This window comes from Suricata suricatta, chromosome 5 (assembly GCF_006229205.1).
Source record: "Suricata suricatta isolate VVHF042 chromosome 5, meerkat_22Aug2017_6uvM2_HiC, whole genome shotgun sequence".
NCBI classification, from domain to species: Eukaryota; Metazoa; Chordata; class Mammalia; order Carnivora; family Herpestidae; genus Suricata; species Suricata suricatta.
The window spans coordinates 132022230-132041342 of record NC_043704.1 but is presented as its reverse complement, the minus strand read 5'-3'; the positions used below and the strand labels follow the sequence as shown (position 1 = coordinate 132041342).

Sequence of the window (19113 nt, the reverse complement as noted above, 5' to 3'; positions counted from 1 at the left end):
TTTAAATAAAGTCAAATTTCCCAGATGGAAATATGATAGGTGACATTAATTATCCTCTTTATATTTTTCTATGACTCAAATTTTCCCCAACAAACAAGTATGAATTTTATAAGGAAAATACAAATTTTGTATCTCACTTCTGATAAATTCTAGAAAAATTTTATTATGAAGCTTTATAAGAAGTGGACTTATGCTGGGGTGCCTGGGTGGCTCAGTCAGTTAAGCGTCTGACTTCAGTTCAGGTCATGATCTCACGATTCATGGGTTTGAGCCCTGCATCGGGCTCTGTGCTGACAGCTTGGAGCCTGAGCCTGCTTCACCCTGTGTCTCCCTCTCTCTCTGCCCTTCCCCTGCTCACACTCTGTCTCTTTCTGTCTTTCTCAAAAATAAGTAAACATTAAAAAAAATGTTTTTAAAGAAGTGGACTTATGCTATTTAAAGTGTTCTTAAATTCCTAAATGGCAGGAAAAGCACAGATTACTTTTGTGTAATACTGATTTCTTCAATCATTTTTGGCATAGTTTTAAACACTAAAGGAAAAACTGTATTTTGAATTATTGCCACGCTGATTTACCTAATGTCAACCTATCCTTTTCTGTCCCTTGAAGGGGGTTGTGCTCCAGGTCTAGATTTGGGAGTGAACGTTATTGAGAGTAACTGAGAGCCTGAAAGACAAATATTTAGATACGGATGTGGCAAAGCAAAAAATTAGACGCTCCAAGAAACACTAAAATTGTAACCTGCTGTTTCTCTATTTCTAATCTTTATTTCCTCATGATCTCCTTCACTCCATTACCACAAAATTGTCAGACGAGAGGGTGTGTTAGTCTGTGCCGCTATAATAAAAATACCACAGACTGGCTACCACAGTGGCTTAAACAGCAAAGATTTATTTCTCACAGTTCTAAAGACTGGGAAGTCCAAACTCAAGACCCTGACAGATCCAGGACTCACTTCCTGCCTTGTAGACAACTGCCTTCTTGATGTATCCTCACAAGACAGAGGACAGGGAAAGGGAGAAAGCAAGATTGCTCTCTCTCTCATAAGGGCACTAATCCCATTCTGAGGGCTCCCCCCTCATGCCCTAATTGCCTCAGAGGCCTCTTCTCCAAATGCCAACACATTGAGGATTACAGTTTCAACATATAAATGGGTGGGTTTGGGGGGCACTCATGAAGATTCAGTCCATAACAGAGGTAAAAGGGAAGTTAATTTTGCCAGTTAAGGATTACTCCTAGTTTAAAGCAGCCTTTTTCAGGGGTGTCTGGGTGGCTCAGTCAGTTAAGCTTCTGACTTTGGCTCAGGTCATGCTCTCACAGTTGGTGAGTTTGAACGTTGTGTCATCATTGAGCTCTGTGCTGACAGCTAGCTCAGAGACTGGAGCCTGCTTCAGATTCTGTGTCTCCTTCTCTCTCTGCTCGTCTCCCTCTCATGCTCTCTCCTTCTCTCCTTCAAAAATAAATAAACATGAAAAAAAATTTTAATGATAAAGCAGTCTCTTTCAGATTTACCTAAGATAAATTCAAATTTTGTCATTTACTCGTAAAGTTCACCTGAGAGAAATGAGAGACGTGGAGGACTTCCTGAAAGATAATCAGAATATTGATTGTTCTCGCCACCACAAACCTGATTTTTGGAGTAAACAGAAGATGAGATTTCATCAGGAGATAGTGTTCTGGCATGATATCAAGTGCTGACCTCTGCTTTGGAATCACCTCACTGGCCTATTTGAAGGAAGATTTAAGAAACAGCCTTAAGTGAGATTTACTTGCTTTATGTAGGGACAGTGAGGACTAGGTGTCCATTAGGAGAATCCACAAGATACATCCCTCTCAGACGTTTATTTGGCGTAGTTCATCTGCTTTGTCTGACAGATCATTGACCATTGAAAGGATCATAGTTTCCTCTTTGCTTTGACTGGTAGGAAGCTCAGAGCCAAATTTATAGTTCATCTCTAAAAGTGCATAATTTATGACATGTAGTTTGTTCAATGGACTTTTATGACTCTAGTTTCCCTTAGTCTCAGTTTCCTCACTACATAGTTTTCACCATAGTATACCTGGCTCTATTAATGACCTCAACATCGTTTTGAAATATCGAAGCCTTCCTTGAATATCTAGAACCCTCCCAGTTGCAGGAACACTCTATCTTATAGGGTCCTCTATGGGTACCTCAATCAAAGACTGTTTTACACCATGAATGCTTCTCCCACTGGCTTGCACTTCTCTATTTTTTTACTGTTTATATATTTTGAGAGAGAGTGTGAGAGAAAGCATGCACACGACTGCACCTGAGAGTGCGGGAGGAGAAGAGAGAGGGAGAGAGGGCATCCCAAGCAGGCTCTGCACTGTCAGTGAGGAGCCTGGCGTAGGGCTCGATCCCATGAATGGGGAGACCATGATCTGAGCTGACATCAAAAGATGGCTGCTCAACCAACTGAGCCCCCCAAGCCCCCCAATAGCACCTCTTAAGAACATAAACTATGTCTTCCTACTTGGCATCTAGTATATACCAAACAGTTGAAAAATGTTTGCTTGGGGGCATGAGTGCAAGGGTCAAGGAATGCTTTGAAATGATTCAAAAAATGTGCAAAAGTGACTTACACTGTGGTATTCATTGCACATGACAATTTGCTTTAAAATATTATCATAATATTATCATAAGATGGCTCTATAAAAAATTAGGATGAAATTCTATCATCAACATTTTTCGGTGCTATCCACAAAGTCTTGTTCTGCAAAATGACTGTCTGGCTGAAAACATGTTCAACGCTCTTTATTCGTTGTGAATGCAAACTTGCAGCTTCCCGAAGCAGGTCCTATTGAATACGATCTGCTGTCAAGTTGAAGATTTTTTTTTCTTTAAATCACAAAGTCTTTAAGCAAAAAATGCCTTCGTGTTTGAATGAACACAAAACAAGCAAATCTTTTTCATAGGGAAACTAACGTAGTCTAGAAAAGTAGATTATTCTCAGAACTCCCTGAGTGCCCACGAAAGCCATCACCTTAGTAAGTCTTAAACCTGGGGCTTCTGAGCTCTTGGAGTCGTGTAAAGGTTTCTGTAAGTCCTAACTGCCATACTAGTAGCCAAAGGCTTGCATTTGCACAGTGCTTTCAGCTTCCAAAACTCAGGTACTTAATGCAAAAATGATTGTTATTTTCTGAACATTTACTATGTGCCAAGCACTAGGGTAAGAACTTCACATATATTTAGCAGGGAAAACACTGATATTAATAGTCACCCTTTCTACCTGAGAAAGGAGAGTAAATTCTTAGATCCCTTCTCTACGCTGAGGGAAGGTGATGGGTGGGGATGTAAATAAGGAAGCTGATAGAGAGCTCACTCACAGCAAGAAAAGAACCAGAAAGACCCACAGAAAGGTGTAAAAAGGTGGGAGGGCTTGAACAGCAGAAAGGGGCAAGAGAGACTTCAGAAAGAAAGGTCTGCCAAAAGAAGAGACAGAAGAGTCCGAGAAAGGTGGAACCACCACTGTGGGGACAAGAAAAAATGTTTCGGGGCACCTGGGTGGCTCAGTCGGTTGAGCATCTGACTACGGCTCAGGTCATGATCTCACAGTCCGTGGGTTCAAGCCCCGTGTCGAGCTCTGTGCTGACAGCTCAGAGCCTGGAGCCTGCTTCAGATTCTGTGTCCCTCTCTCTCTGCTCCTCCCTCACTCACTCTCTGTTTCTGTCTTTCACAATAAAATAGAAACATTTTTAAAAATTTACAAAAAAGAAGAAGAAATGTTTCAACAGGACAGGGCTGCTCATGACACAGTGCACAATGTAATCATTCCCTGAAATAAAAATGGAAACACAAAAGTGAAGTGTGTGTGAGGAACTGGAATACAAACATGCCTGGGTTACAGACGTTATCTCTTTCTCTGTTTGTAAGATTTATTACTTTATACCAGGTGTCAGCAAACTGCAGCCCATGGCCAAATCTGGCCAGCCTGGTTTTGCAAGTAAAGTTATATCAGGACACAGACACGCCCATTCATCTTAAGAACCAATTATGGCTGCTTTGGGGGGCTCCTATGTGGCTCAGTCAGTTAAGTGTCCCCCCTCTCTCTCTCTCTCAAAAATAAATAAATAAGCTTAAAGCAAAAAGAATCGACTATGGCTACTTTCACACTATCATGGCTAAAGTGGGTGGTTGCAACAGGCTGTTGGCTTTATGGCCTACAAAGCCTGTAATATTTACTTTCTAGCCCTTTACAGAAAGTTTGCATTCAACTTCTCAATAAGAAATATAGAAGTATCTGTGAAAGGAAAATATTTTATCTGTCAGGCTAATGGTGTCAGAGAAATTTGGAGTCAAGAAACCTGAGTTAAAAATGTATTCATTGTTTTCTTGGCTAATTTTTCCCATCTGTGAAGTGGGATTCATAATACATGCTTCACAGAGCTATTAGGAGACTCAAATGTGAAAATCGTTTTTTAACACATGCTTTGTAGTTTATAAACATTAGAGAAACATCAGGTATTGCTGACAGTCACAAGTGGCTCAAAATGTGTAACTAATAAACACAACAGAAGCCTCAGGTATGGCTGATTTATATATCATCCATCACAATTTCCTTGGACAGTGGGGAGGTGAACAAAGGGTCTTATAAAGATTCTTGAAAACACACTTGATCTTTCTACTAGAACTAGCAGCCTGCCACGTTTTGTCTCAAGAGTTCCTATCAAAAGCTTAGTTTGACATTTTCCTCTGTGAACACTCTTTTTCCAAGAGGCCCATCAATTATGAGGCTCATTCACATGGAGGGATGTCACCAGGCTGAGGAATAACCATGAGGCCATACAACTGTAAAGAAAGTTTGTGTTAAAGCAACGCAAATGAAGTCATCGCAATGACATAGCCATGAGAGGACTAAACATATTCTAGACTTTCAATGCATAAAGGGTGTTCCTAATATCCTTATCTCATTTTTTAACCTTCAGAGCTTAAATTGTGTGCATGAAAGACAAACACTCCTCCAATGGCATTTGAAGGCAAATTCCTACATGTGTTTAGAACAACTAGAATGTATCTTGGCATAACCACCATCCATCATGACATAAGACCAGTTTATTCTTTCAGTCCGTTGAAGACTAACTGCCTTAAATTCCATCATGAAATACAATTTTGTTGCCTCAACAAAGTCTTTAATATGCCCCTGTGAAATATGATAGATCAGGTGAACAAGTAGCCAAGCAATTGATCATCTTTTCTCTGAATGGTATTTAAGGGCTTATTTATTAAAGTTTTAAGATAGCTAGAATAGATAATTAGACATTTCCACTTGACCATCCATCTTTCCCTGATGCCGATTTGCTCCAGAAAGATAGAACAGTCTCATCGATGATTTGTCACTGATGAAATTCGTTTTGGTAAATTTCATCCAACTAGAGTTTAAAATGTTATATATTGCACTGTTCTGGTTGAGAGCAAAGAATTTTCACCTCATAACTGATAAAGACTTCAATTTGCTAGCCATCTAGAAGCCATTATTGCAATCATAATTGGCCCATTTTATTTACTGGGCTTGGAAAAAATAAATTGCATCTTATGGAGTTGTCTTGAATGACTTTAATAAATTTGCCGTCAAATGGTATTCAGAGGGTATCTTGCATACCTCTGACCTAAAGGCATTTTAATTCTTTAATTCTTGAAATAAAAATGTGTACAATAAATTTAATGAGCCATATCCTTAATTAGCAATATTGGTTCAGAATTTCTCCTTTTATCAGAATGATCTTCTCTGAAGAAATTGTTTCCAATGGAGGAAGAGAGGAAACAACCATAAAAAACTCAAAATTACCTTTTAGTGCAGTGAGTAGTGGTTCTAAACATGGTAGCCCATCAGAATCATGTGAGAACTATTAAAAATTCATATTCTTAAATCAACTCAAAATAACCCAATCAAAATCTCTGAGAGGCTAGTCATGTTTATTCTTAATGAACATCCAGACTACTCTATTACAGACTGTTCAACACCAGACTGGAAACTGTTTTGGGGATCAACTAGATCAAACAGGACCACAAGGCATGCCCTCCTTCCAATGGATTGACCTTGCACTGTTGCAGAAAGCATTAATGGTTCACAGGAAAGACAAAAGTCAGAAATCTAGCTAAAAATTAATATGTGAGGATGCCTGGCTGGCTCAGTTGGTTAAGTGTCCAACTTTGGTTCAGGCCACGATCTCACAGTTCGTGGGTTCAAGCCAGCCATCAGGCTCTCTGATGTCAGCACGGAGCCCACTTAGGATGCTCTGTGCCCTATCTCTCTGCCCTTCTCCCACTTGTTCTCTCTCTCTCTCTCTCTCTCTCTCTCTCTCTCAAAAATAAACAAACATTAAAAAAAATAAAGATTAATACATGATACCCTAATGGATGAAAATATATATTAAAGTTCATAAAAGATCAAAGTAAAAAAAAAAGTTCATACTCTTAGATGAGTTACTTTCTAAAGACATCAACTGTTCCCAAATGCAATTCCAATTAGTATTCTAAAACTATATTAAAATGCTTATGAATAGCTAAGTCAACTTCGCAGTTGAAGAGAAAATATGAGGAGGGGACTGTTCCTACCAAATACAAGACATATAATAAAAGCACAGTAATTGAAAGTAATATGGTACTGGTGTAAGATCAGACAGATAGGCCTAGGAAAGAAAACAGAAAGGGGGGCCTGGGTGGCTCAGTTGGTTAAGCATCTGATTTGAGATTAGGTCATGATCTCACAGTTCATGAGTTCAAACCCCATGCTGGGCTCTGTGCTGACAGCTCAGAGCCTGGAGACTGCTTCAGATTCTGTGTCTCCCTCTCTCTCTGCTCCTCCCCAGGTCACATTCTGCTTTTCTTTCTCTCTCTCAAAAATAAAGTAAACATTTAAAAACATTTTTTTTTTAAAGTTCAGAGTTAGACCCATATACAAATGGAAAGGTACTGGTCATTATCTTTTCCATGGGGAAGAAATAGACTATATAATGGATGAAGTTGGGAAATGGTTCACTATAGGCAGAAAACTACTACTGGATCCCTACCTAACACTACATGTAAGGTAGACACCAAGTGGATTAAAGTCCTACATGGTAAAGGTAGAAGTAGTAGATGTAATAATGTCAAAGAATATCTTTAGGATCTAATGGTGATGAAGGACCTCTGAAACAAAATTCCAAAAGCACTAACTATCAAGCCAAATTTAATTAATTTAATCCCATCAAAATTGAGAGTATCAGGGTAAAGAAGGCAATTACGGAGAAAGTCATTAGGTTCATGACATTCTGAAAGAAGATACTTGCCATGTTAAAACTGTCAAGACACTAATACATAGAACACAAGGAGGAGGAGGAGGAGGTGCAGGAGGAGGAGGAGGAGGAAAAGAGTTGTTGAGGTTAAAACTCTTACAAGAAAATTTCACAAATCTCAATAGAAAAAATGGGCCAATGTTATAAAAGGCAATTATTTAAAAAAGAAAACACAGAGCTTGACAAGCACATGGAAAGAGATCAAGCTAATAATTACAGAAGGGCAAATTATAACTATGAAATGTCATTCTCTATCATCAGATTTGTAAAAATTAGATACCAAGATAATGCTGAATGCTGACAGTACGTGGCTCAAGGAATTCTCGTGCAGAGCTCATACAGAATGTGCGTACCTATCAGAGAGCCATTTGGCTGTGTAACCAAATTAAATGGAGTCATACCCTATGACCCAGCATTCTAGCTCCTGGGAGTGTTTCCGAGACACTCCCCCACAAGTCAATAAGAGTATTCATGGTAATATTCTTGATAGCCTTGTTTCTGGTGGTGTGAAATTGGAAGCGATCCCGGTATTCCACACCAGGGGATGCACGAGTTCAATGTGGAATATTATGCAACAGTTAGAATCAACAGGCAGATGTATACAAAAGCACAAAGATTAAAACGAGCATTGAATATACAAAGAGAAAGAGAATAAGATCTACATAACACAATAACATTCATGCAAATTAAAAACCCATCTTCAAAAACAACACACACTTTGTAAGAACATATATAAATAAAAGGACACCCATGAATCATTCAAACATGGTTGACTGTGAGTGAGGGAAACAGAGTGGGGAACAGAGTGGGGAAGGGAAGGGAGGGAAAGGCAGTAGAGAGGAGGGCAGGGGGTCCTAATGAAAAAATGAAAAGAAGTTGCATGCCAGGAAACGTGATTAGGTGAATTCTCTGAATCTGAGGGCCAAAGAAAGAGAAAGAAAATACATCAATATCCTAAGCATGTATTGCTTTGTATCTGAATTATTGTTCAACCTAAGCAATTTCCAAAAAAAAAAAAAAAAAGTAAATGTTAGTTCTCAGCGGTACAAGTGATCTGTGAGACCACCCAGGCCCATAAATCCCTTCAACCCTGACCACTGGATTGTCTAGAAAGGTGCAGGTAGTTGTCTCAAATTCCTTGCCCAGCGGTCTTAGAGCTAGATCCATATCTTTCATCTTTCTGTTTGTCTGTGAATAAATATATACATTATTCTTGTTCTTTTAATTCTGTAACCTCTTCAGAGCAGTTAAAAATTATGTTAAAAACTCATTAACTTTGACGAGATATTGATGATGCCAGCGGTTAATTACGAGCCAGCTGGTGTTATGGCAAGAATTAAAAAGTTAGACACTAGAAGTTTGTTTTAAAAAAAAAAAAACAACACAACAACAACAAAAAAGTCACACTGTGTTCGCTTGGAGGATCGCTAAAACAGTGTCACTCGTTGATGACCTTACAATGCAGGTCAAGGGCAGATCCGGGGAACAACAGATCAAATTGCATTCCTTTACTCCATTATAGCGTTGGTGTCTTCCAGATTCTCCCTCGCTGAGAAAATAAAAAGTAAGGGCTATAAATTCCCATGCTTCATGGTGTTAATTGATTGCAAGCTGGGGTCAGAAAGACATTTCTCCCCAAGGAGTACTCCTGCACAATTTAGAAGCACTGCGGGGGTTCTAACATGCCTAAAAAGCATTAAGCGGTGGTCACTGTCAAGTACCAAACAGCAAAATTTAGTATGCTTTCAGTGTGTGCTCACAAGGGAGGCGTGAGAGCGTTCGGGGGTTCCCATCTCCTCAAGAGTGAGGGTTTTTAATAAGCCTATCACCCAATGAGGTCTTTCTTTGGGTAGCCAAAAAGAGGTACCATTTTTAAAGAGAAAACAGATTGCAAGATACGGTCATGGTGGTTGGTTTTTTTTTTTTAAGAAGAAAAATAAACAGAAAGGAAAAGCGCACCCTTTCAAGAGACTCTTCAACACCTGAATGACAAGAGTAGACGATGGGCAATAAAGAACAGGGACTCGGGTGCTGATTTGTTTCATCTGACCTCCGGCAGGCAGGGAGGTACCCTGACTTGCTCACCTGACAGGGGTGAGTTACTGACACTATATAAGCCTCCAACCCTCATCTGCAGGATGCAAGTGGCTTTCATTCCTGCCCCGTCAGCGTTGTATCAGTAAATGACATAGACACACGGAATACTTAGTACTACCCGGGAGGGTGTAGGAAGCACACAGTAAATGTTCCTTGTTTATTTCCCAGGTAAGCAGCGCAGTACAGGGCCTGGAATCAAGCGGCCGAGCTTCACGTCCATGGCTTCGCCACCTACTTCCAATGACATTTCCAACAACATTGGGAAGTCAGAGGACCTCTTTGAAGCTTCAGTTAAATGAAACAATAGTACCTACCTCACAGCATGTGTCAGGATTCCATTAAGTAATCTGTGTAAAACATAAGAATGTCTGGCACAGAGTGACTTCTCTCTAATGTCAGCTATTACTTAGTGCTGCTACTATTGCTACTACTATTAGTACTGTGGCTCTATGAACAAACCCTTTATTGATGCTGACACAGCCAGCAGGGATCACAACACTTCGTGGAACTTCGTAATGCACAGAGAAAAATGTGTGCAGATGGAGATATAAAACCACTTTCTCCAGAGCCCTGAAAGGGGCCCAAGCAGGAAGTGAAAGTTTATTTCTAGCACATTCCTACCCCCTGTCTAAGCTGTAAATGGGGGTATGTCTCTGGCCTTGCTCCTTCCAAGCCCTCACCCTTTGGGGGTGACCGACAGCCTGTGAGCTGTGCTGAGTGTCTTTCTTGCTACGTATCCGTATCCCCAGCTCCCCGCTTATCTGTGGCTTGCCTTTCCCCTGGCCCAGGACGCTCTCTAGCTGAGCACCTAATGGTGGATTCAGCTATTATCATCCCTCACCCATCAGCGAATAATCATTATTGTTTACTCACGTCTCTTTTTATGAGGAGCACCGTTATGAAGATGGTTTTCTTTCCTCGTTTCCCATGAGGCTCTTTATTTTATAGACCTGCTCTCAACTTAGCCCGGCTTTATTCTGTTCCAGAAAACTACTCATCATTTATTGATTTTCAACAGAAAAAAAAAAAAAAAGGTTTTCTTTTCTTCCGCAGATCAAACTGTTGAGCCCAAGCCTTACTGATCTTGACCTCCCTTGTTTCTGGGAAAACAAACCTTCCAATCTCAACTCTGAACATTTGCTTTTTCTATACCTATTCCATATAGCTTCCTCTCCCTAATGCTATTTCATTTTGAGAAACTGAGGGGAGGCATGTTTGTGTGGGAATTGCCATGAAAAATAAAGCTTGGGAGATTGTAAATGCTAATTCATGCAGAACAAAGGGGCAAATACTCAACCAAGAAATTCCTTTGTTTCCTCAGAGGTCTCAGAAATTACCTTATCTTACTCCCCCATTGACGACCCTTTGAAGCTTCAAATAATTAAATACTTTGGACCACGATTTGCATCCAAACTTATAAATAAAAACAACCAACTGTGGTTAAGAGGGACATCATCCTAAATTCTTCCCACTTCTATTCTCACAACTAATTTTCTGATTTTTCTTTTTCTTTTTTGTTTTAATACGAGCAGGTATTACTCTTGTAATCGGGGGGAAAAAACCTTTTTTAACAACTTTGTATTGGTAAAACTGAAAGAAGTAGACAGATGATCTCATCAAACTGATGCTTTTCTCTTCCCTCCTTTTCCAGAGATATCGGGGATGGATTGCTAATAGCAGCCGTGCCGGATTGTGTCACGGGCTGGGTTTCGGAAGGCTCACAATATAATCTTTCTGCCAAGCCTCTGATATCACATTTTTAGCTTACTGTTTGGGGTCTCATGTTTTTGCAATCCAACTCTTGACTCATTGTATGTCTGTACGCACACTTTGTTCCAGACTGTCTGTCAGAAGAACACTTCTTTCTAAATGAAGAGAAGTGTTTCTGGTGAATGCCAAGACTATATGAGGAATCATAGTGAGGGTTGCTATTTCTTTGTTCCTGCCGGGTTAATTGCTTTAAAGACAAAAATCAAGGGCAAGTGTGCCACTAAAAAAATGTTTTGCAGGGCGCACCCCCCCCCCCCTTGTACCTTTTGAATGATCACAAACTGCATTTTGCCAACTTTTGATCAAGGTGACAAATCTTGGCTCAGAAGAGAAATTTAGCGATGTGTCAGCCCCATCAATAAGCTCTAAGGAGAAGTAATTCATTTTTAATGGAAATTCTGTTTACAAAATAGACTAGGTATATAACCAAACTCTAAGAGGAGATAACTCACTCTGGCAAATAGGCTGCATACCTAATAGAGTAAAATAAAAGTGAAGCAGAACACATTGTACTTACGGAAATAAAGTACATGCAACATTTTATAGTTACTATAACAGTGATTTTACATCATATAGAAGCTTTTGTGCTCAGCCTTGATTTAGATTCAAGAAGTACACACAAAAAAAGTTCGGAAAGATGAAAAAGGAATGGGGCCATTCCATTAAGTAAAATTTGATCCTTACTCTTCAAAATTCTTTAGACCAATACGAGTTCCTTTCGGTGCCTAGAAATGATTGGGTCTTTGCCAATTTCTGACCTCCACTGGTCTAGTGCCTCTTGCTCCTTAATAAATGTGACATCATTCCCATTACAGATATTATGAAAACGTTGCTTAAATTCTTTTGTTTCTATTCTATAATTCGCTCTTCATGACCACACATGGGGATGGTTAGCATTATTCCCAATTGGCAAATGAGAAAACCAAAGCACTGGGTAGCTCTGCCCGGCAAAAATCACTGGCATAATCCATCCAACAACTCTGGGTACTCACCATCCCCATTTGCAGGGGAACATACAGATGAATGGCACTACCATTTGGCTAAATGAACTTAAGCTCCCTCTAAATATACCCAATTTCCACCACACACTCAGAAACAAAAAGAATACAACAGAGTCCTTGGAAAATACAGAAATGAAAGTCAAAGCCTTACTCACCTACTAGAACTCGTGAGGCCTAGAGTAACAAGAGTTAAGCACCAGATAACTCGGGATGATAACTGAGCTCACCAAACATGCTAGAAAATATTCCAAAGATTTAAACAGTAACAACAACAGCAACAAGCCTTTAATAAATAAACAACAACAAGGAAAAGAACAAGATAGGAGCAGGGAAGTAAGACACAGAAATGAACGTCAATGCTGCTAACAGAAACACAGTTGCCACTTTATGTCGCCCAGGGGGTCAGATATTCCCCAGCTGCTAGCTCCCGGCATATAGCTCACACTCAGTCGTTTTTGAAGGAAGACTAAATGCACCAAGGTCCCTCCTCAATGAGTCTAGGTCTAGAAGAGAAATAAACATGAAAGCAAATACTTGATACAAAGCCAGGTCATCTTGATAGTACTAGCTAACAGTTTTTGAACACTTTTTGAGGCCCAAGATCATCAGGTGCATTAATTCATCAAACCTTCACAGCGGCCCTACGAGTTAGGACCTATTAACAGCCTCACTGTACAGACGTGTAAACCGTCACAAAGTCACACAGACAGAGAGCTGCAGAATTGTAAGGAGAAGCCAACATTGGGAGTGTTCACACTGGTAACAACTGGTACCACTTAGTGTAACAGCCTTGTGTGTTGTGGAAGGAGGAGACTCTGTGTTAAGTCACGCCCACTGGGGTGGACGGCCAAATGGGCACAACTATTCATTCCCTCTGTATTCATGCTCTCTACAACTGACTTTCCATTTCCTCCCCACAGGAAGAGAGCGTGCTTCCAACCCGATGAGTCTGGGCTGGCCTTATGACTGACTTTGGCCAATAGAATGCAGGAGGGACAGATGTTTCCATTGTAAGCCTAGGACTCAAGAGGCCTTGCTTCTGTTTATTTTCTTGAGACTGCCATGTGAGCAAGCCTGGGGTAGCCTCTGGATCATCATCACATGGAACACAATGGAGGCGGTTGGATAATCCCAGCTAAGGCCTCAGAGATGTGAGAGAGTCTATCCAAGACCAGCAAAGCCTACTAGATGACCTGCAGTTGACGGCATATGCAGAAGGAGTCCAGCTAAGCTCAGTCTACACTGCCAACCCACAGAGTCAGGAGCTAGATAAATATTTATTGTTTTCAGTCACTACAGTGTCAGATGGTCTGTTACACAGAACTAAGTGATACACCCACCATATCAAAATTTTCTAGAATAATGCTTACATTTTTTAAGTCAAATGAATGCATGCATTTAAGAACTACCAAGATAAAACTATTTTTGCAGGGCCGATAGGGCAAACTATTAGGATCTTCTAGCAGGACGATGTCAAAAAATATAATCAAAACAAATTGAAACAAGGATTTTCACGATCCCTGTTTAGTTACGAGGTAGGCTGCTTCTGAAATGGTCCCCAGTTGGGGGCCCCTGGGTGGCTCTGTCAGCTGAGCACCTGACTTCAGCTCAGGTCGTGATCTTGTGGTTCATGAGTTTGAGCCCTCCATTGGGCTCTGTGCTGACAGCTCAGGGCCTGGAGCCTGCTTCAGATTCTGTACCTCCCTCTGTCTCTGCATCTCCCCCACTTTGCTTTCTCTCTCTTGCTCTCAAAATAAATAATTTTTAGAAAAAATTTTTAAATAAAAGAAAATGGCCCCCAGTGATCCCCAACTTCTCTTGAGGGTGTCCTGCAAGGCTGTAGCCAAGGTGCTGGCTGGCTCTGCTGCCTCATCTGAAGGCTCAGTGAGGGAAGAAACAACGTTCAAGGCTACTGCATGACTGTTGGCAGGATCCAGTTCCTCACAGGCTGTTGAACTCAGGTCGTCAGTTCCTTGCTGACTGTTGGCCAGAGGCTGCCCTCCAGTCCTTGCCTAGGGACGCCTCCACAGGGCAGCGTACAACCTGGCCCTTTCCTACTTCAGAGAAAGCACAGGAAAGGAGTCAGAGAGAGTACGAGCAAGATGGAAGTCCCAGTCTATTATAACCTAATCTTGAAATCTCTATTTCATCACATTTGCCATATTCTATTCATTGGAAGCTACTCGCCAGGTCCAGCCCAGGCAGAAGGAGAGAGATTTGCACAAAGGTGTGGATACTGGGCTGTGGAGATCATTGGGAAGCACTGCAGAGGCAGCCTATCACGTAACCAAATTTTAGGAAATTGTGAAGATACGAGTTTTTTAAGCAGGGACTTACCCATCAGATCTCAAAATGGTAAGGCCTCAAGAACCAACTCCTGAAACTTGAAGGGGGAGATTTTTTTAAAATACAAATTATGCAGTGATCTTTTTTTGTCCCACAAGAATAACAAAGGGCAAAACTATAAATAAGTTTTAAAAGGTTTAGGAAAATTCTCAGATGCTGGTTCTATAATGGAATATTAAAGGGCCCGAAGAACGTGTACAGCCGATCCCTAATGTTTGCAGAGTACCGTCAAGAAAGACAACCTTAGCTCCCCACGAAACGTCCCTCAGAGGCAGGCAAGATGGACCATTGGCCTAATCCGTTGTGGCATTTCTTATATACTTATGCATAACACTATGTGGGAATGCAATAAAAATTTAAACAAGGTACTACAGTTCAACAAAACAGAGGGATGCAGCCTTTGAAAAATGGAGACACGACATCCTGACACAGTGTCTCAGGCACTTGATGTGCCAGTGTTCCATGATATCAGTTCCGTCCTCAGAATCTCATCTAAATCCTACATCCAGGAAGCAGGCCTTGATTCCTCGCGGAACTAGGGAGAAGAAAACAGGATTTGGGAGCATATTCCTGTTAGAGAGGGGAGGAAAATGTCTGGCTCCGTGTGACAGGGCTCTCTTTTCAACCTACATTATGTTCCAGTGTTTAAAATGGCAAAGCCATCTATTTTGCCCTCAGGCAACGTCTAAGTAGCTATTTTCAGCACACACTTGGGGTTTGAGGGGATTCATTTCCCTTAAGGTTTTAAGAAGAATGAGGATGGGCGTGTTGAGGCTTATGGCTTTACAATACACACAGTAGGGCAGAAAAAAAATGTTGCCCACTAATGCGGTGGCACTTAGTTAGAAGGTAAACATCCCTCAGAGAAAAGAATGAATTTAAAAGTTTCCGTCTAAGCAGAGTCAAACATTTTGACATTGTCAGAGCAGTAGCTTCTGTCAATCAACCTGAATTCTCTTTAAGCCTTAAACATATAAGTCACATTGAGAGGGTTATGCATTTCACAAGTGGATTTATATATAAATACTTTTGCTGGCTCCAGTTCAACACAACAAAAGAAGTCAAACATTAGTCTGTATTTGTATTTCTTTGCTGAAGTGTTTTGACATAAACTGCACACAATCCTAGCTGAAAAGCAGCAGGCAGTTTGGAAGTAACTGCTCCTCACGCTTGCATTCTTCGCGATAGAATTTTTTTTTTTCTGCTCGGAAAATTAGAAAGCTTAGGAGTGAAAAGTTTGCTCAAACTTAGGAGAAACAAATGTGAAGGCAGCACGGCATTTCTGACAACCCCGAGCTGCACATGTAATTCACTTGCTACAACATCTCAGAATGCCTATACGGATCAGATTCCCGAATTCTAACTGCACGATTTGTGGTCAGCACCTACACTTTTTGAACACAGAAATGAATACCTATTACATCTAGAAGCCACTCAGAACAGGATTCTAGTTTGTAACTGATTCAGTCCTTCCAAAACAGAGAAACGGCATTCGTAGTTAAAACCCACTAAATAGCCAAGTTGCACGGCAAACTACTGATGAAGACGCCCATGGAAAGGAATGGCATTTGGTAGAAACTTCTCACGGTCACATATATCTACATGAGGTTAGAAACACATCTCTGGAAATCATCTGTGTAGTCCATTATCAACACGAGAATGCTAAATCACAAACCACCCTGAAATGCATGAACCGGAAACCTTAGCGTATCCTCACACTCAGCAGGGGCAGGTTGGCCGCCTAGAGCTTGGGCGGTGGGGTCCAGGCTGCAGGTTAAGTTCAGATCTACTCCACGTGTCTCTTAATCCTCCTTGGATCAGCAGTTGCCAGCATCCTGTGGTCGGCCCCTTATGTCTCATTTTAGGACTCAGGCTACAGCAGCAGGGGGTGCATGAGGTACGGTCCTCCCTGAGGATCGCCAACGTGCAAAAAGGCTAACCCGTCACACAAGCATGTCCAAAGCCTTTGCTTGCATCGTGTGTACTAACACCCCTTTGGCTAAAACAACCGACACCGTCAAGTGCAAAATCCAGGGGTAGGAGATTTCCGCACTACCATTCATGGATGTTATTGCCAACCTTAAATAGCTAGTGGAAGAGTTTTTGCTTTCTTCTGTATTTCACATATCACTGTTATATTTAAAAATTAAGAATCCAAAGTGCATGTGTTTTTCAAAAAAATGTTTGCATTTCATTGGAAATCTGCATACAAAGGGAATCTATGGTTAAAAATTTTCCGTGGTTATAAGTTTTATACCAGATATGAATACATGGGTGTGCAATTTATGTATACAGATGCAAATGTCGATTACGTTTAGAATTACATTTAGATTTAGCTATGCAACTCCTTTACTATTTGCTTTCTTTTCTAAATAGCTTAGTTGGAAGTCAACTGGGCTGTAGCCCCCACCTTATTAGGTTCTTAAAGGTAGCATAATATTCCAAAGAAGGTAAATTTTAAACAAGACAAGATGAAAAGAAACTAAAATAAATGCTGAAATTCAAACTGCGTTTTGCCCGTCGTTTCAAAAACTGGCCCTAGTACGAGGCGAGCAAGAAGAAACTGAAGAAAGAGGCCAATCCAGATAGGTAGGTGACAATTTTTAAAACGTCAGGGAACCGACTTTGGAGGTTTGCCTTGAGCGGCTGCAAGGTGAGATCTTCGCACGCACCTGTCAGAATCTTCAAAGTTTACACAGAGGCCTTAAGTTACTGGGTTCAGTTTTACCTAGAGTCCAGGCGGTCCCCGCAGCACACTGGTGTCTCAAGGCTGGGTCCTTGGAAATGGCTCAGGAACGGTGCACGGAACATTCCGAGGACAAGGGAAGGAGTGAGGAACCTCCAATTGCCGGTTCCGTTGTGGGTCAATGGATGGACACGTCCTCTTCACGACCTCCTCTACAACTCCACCCCTCAACCAGTTCTTGCCGCCGTTATACACACGCCCCTCCTCCACTGTGCGTCCCGCAACGTCAGCGTCAGCGCGGGGTTTCACGAGCGAGGCCGTGGCGCGTTCTGCGCCTCCGTGGCTTCTCCGGAGGCAGAGGCCTCAGCAGCAGCGCTGCCGGTACAAGGAAGAGACAACATGGAATAACATCGTAACTCCCGAAATGAGTAACGTTTTCTTCCCACCAAGACCCGCCCCCTAATCTGAATCACTAATTTATTAAGTCCCCTAGGCCAGGGGCCAGATCACTCAGGGCATCTATTGGTGTCCTCGTTGGGATGCAACTAAGATGATACCTTAGCCTACTCATCGAATGTGAACACACATTCTGTTTGTATGAAAGCACAGGTACCTACCTGACCGCAAGCCAGTAACATGTCCAAGGCCATCGATTTTGGGGGGCAGCTTTTCTCAGCAGTCACTTCAGTGTTCCCAAGGACAGGCTTTGCCCGCTATTATTTAAGTCTTGCTCGGTAAATTTAGTGAAGACGTCAATGACCTCCTGCGACACTGCATGGATGAATAAATAAATAAATAAATAAATAAATAAATAAATAAATAAATAAATAAATTAATTAAATAAATAAATGTTTTAGTCTCCCTGACACTGATCAGCAACTTCCGACTTCTGTCCATTTGAGGCTTTAGATAAACAACCCCAAGTTAAAATGCCCTAGTACTTGTATACTTTTCCTCTAGAATCCTGGATTGGCTAAACTCCAGTGGCCTAATTAGCTAGAAAGTTTCTTAGTCCAGAATGTACCAATTTCTAAAGCAAATGGATGTGTGAAGTTGACCCAGCAACCTTGCTTTCTCTGGAACAAGTTATTTTTTAAAAATGCTTATCTATAGCAATGTCTCTTTTCTAATGGAGAGTAGCAAAAACACTCATTTCTAATTATTCTATAGAAACCATCTCACACTGGGTTTTGGGTGCAATTATGTGTTCCTTCAACAAGAGTATAGTAAAAGGGATTTATCTCTTATAAACTATATCCACTTAGGAGCAGGGAGATAAAATTTTCTCTATATATACTTTTCCTGTTTGCCCATGATTTGACTTCAAATTCCTTCAGGTCAAGGACTGTTCTCTTTGCATCCCTGAAAACATCTACTATGTCTTGCATTTATGAAGCATTTGATAAATCTGCCCAAATGAATTGAATCATTGGATTGCACTTCTCATAAACCCATTGGCTTAAAAGAGTATTTACTAATCTCTCGGGGAAGACAATGATTGTTCTTGACAGCAGTAGGTAAATTATGAAAAATTAGAAAAATCACCAGAATGAGAGACCAAACTTTGAGTCAAATATAGTTGGGCTCCAACCAAAATGGCAGGAGAAACTGTATTAGCTCCATGGGAAACCACTGGAGCTGAATTTCATTTCCTGTCTTGAAAGAGAATCTTCATCTGCACAAACATGTTTTGGCTGGAACATGTGGAGAGTGAGGGCCTGGTGATACACTGGATTCAGTAAAACTGTGCTGGTTGTGAACAATTTTACACATGCAGCAAAAGAAAAATCGTGAAAGCTAGAATATTCAAAAGGTATCATGGAAGCTATCTGGCTACAAGCCTGTAACCTTACATATAAATTTGATTAACTTGTTTCTGTAATAACACATTCAAATGTCCAAATAACTCCCACTTTAC

General features: G+C 40.9%; 1 protein-coding gene across 2 annotated transcripts in view; it reads right to left on the bottom strand.

The window, feature by feature from the left end:
- Positions 1–17451, bottom strand: part of LOC115292314 (trafficking protein particle complex subunit 2-like) — a 145859-nt gene extending 128408 nt beyond the window's left edge. For both annotated transcript variants that reach the window (XM_029940342.1, XM_029940343.1), the window contains exon 1: positions 17238–17451. The gene's annotated coding sequence lies outside the window, so the exon portion shown is untranslated. The remainder of the gene's footprint in view (positions 1–17237) is intronic.
- Positions 17452–19113: the final 1662 nt, after the last annotated feature.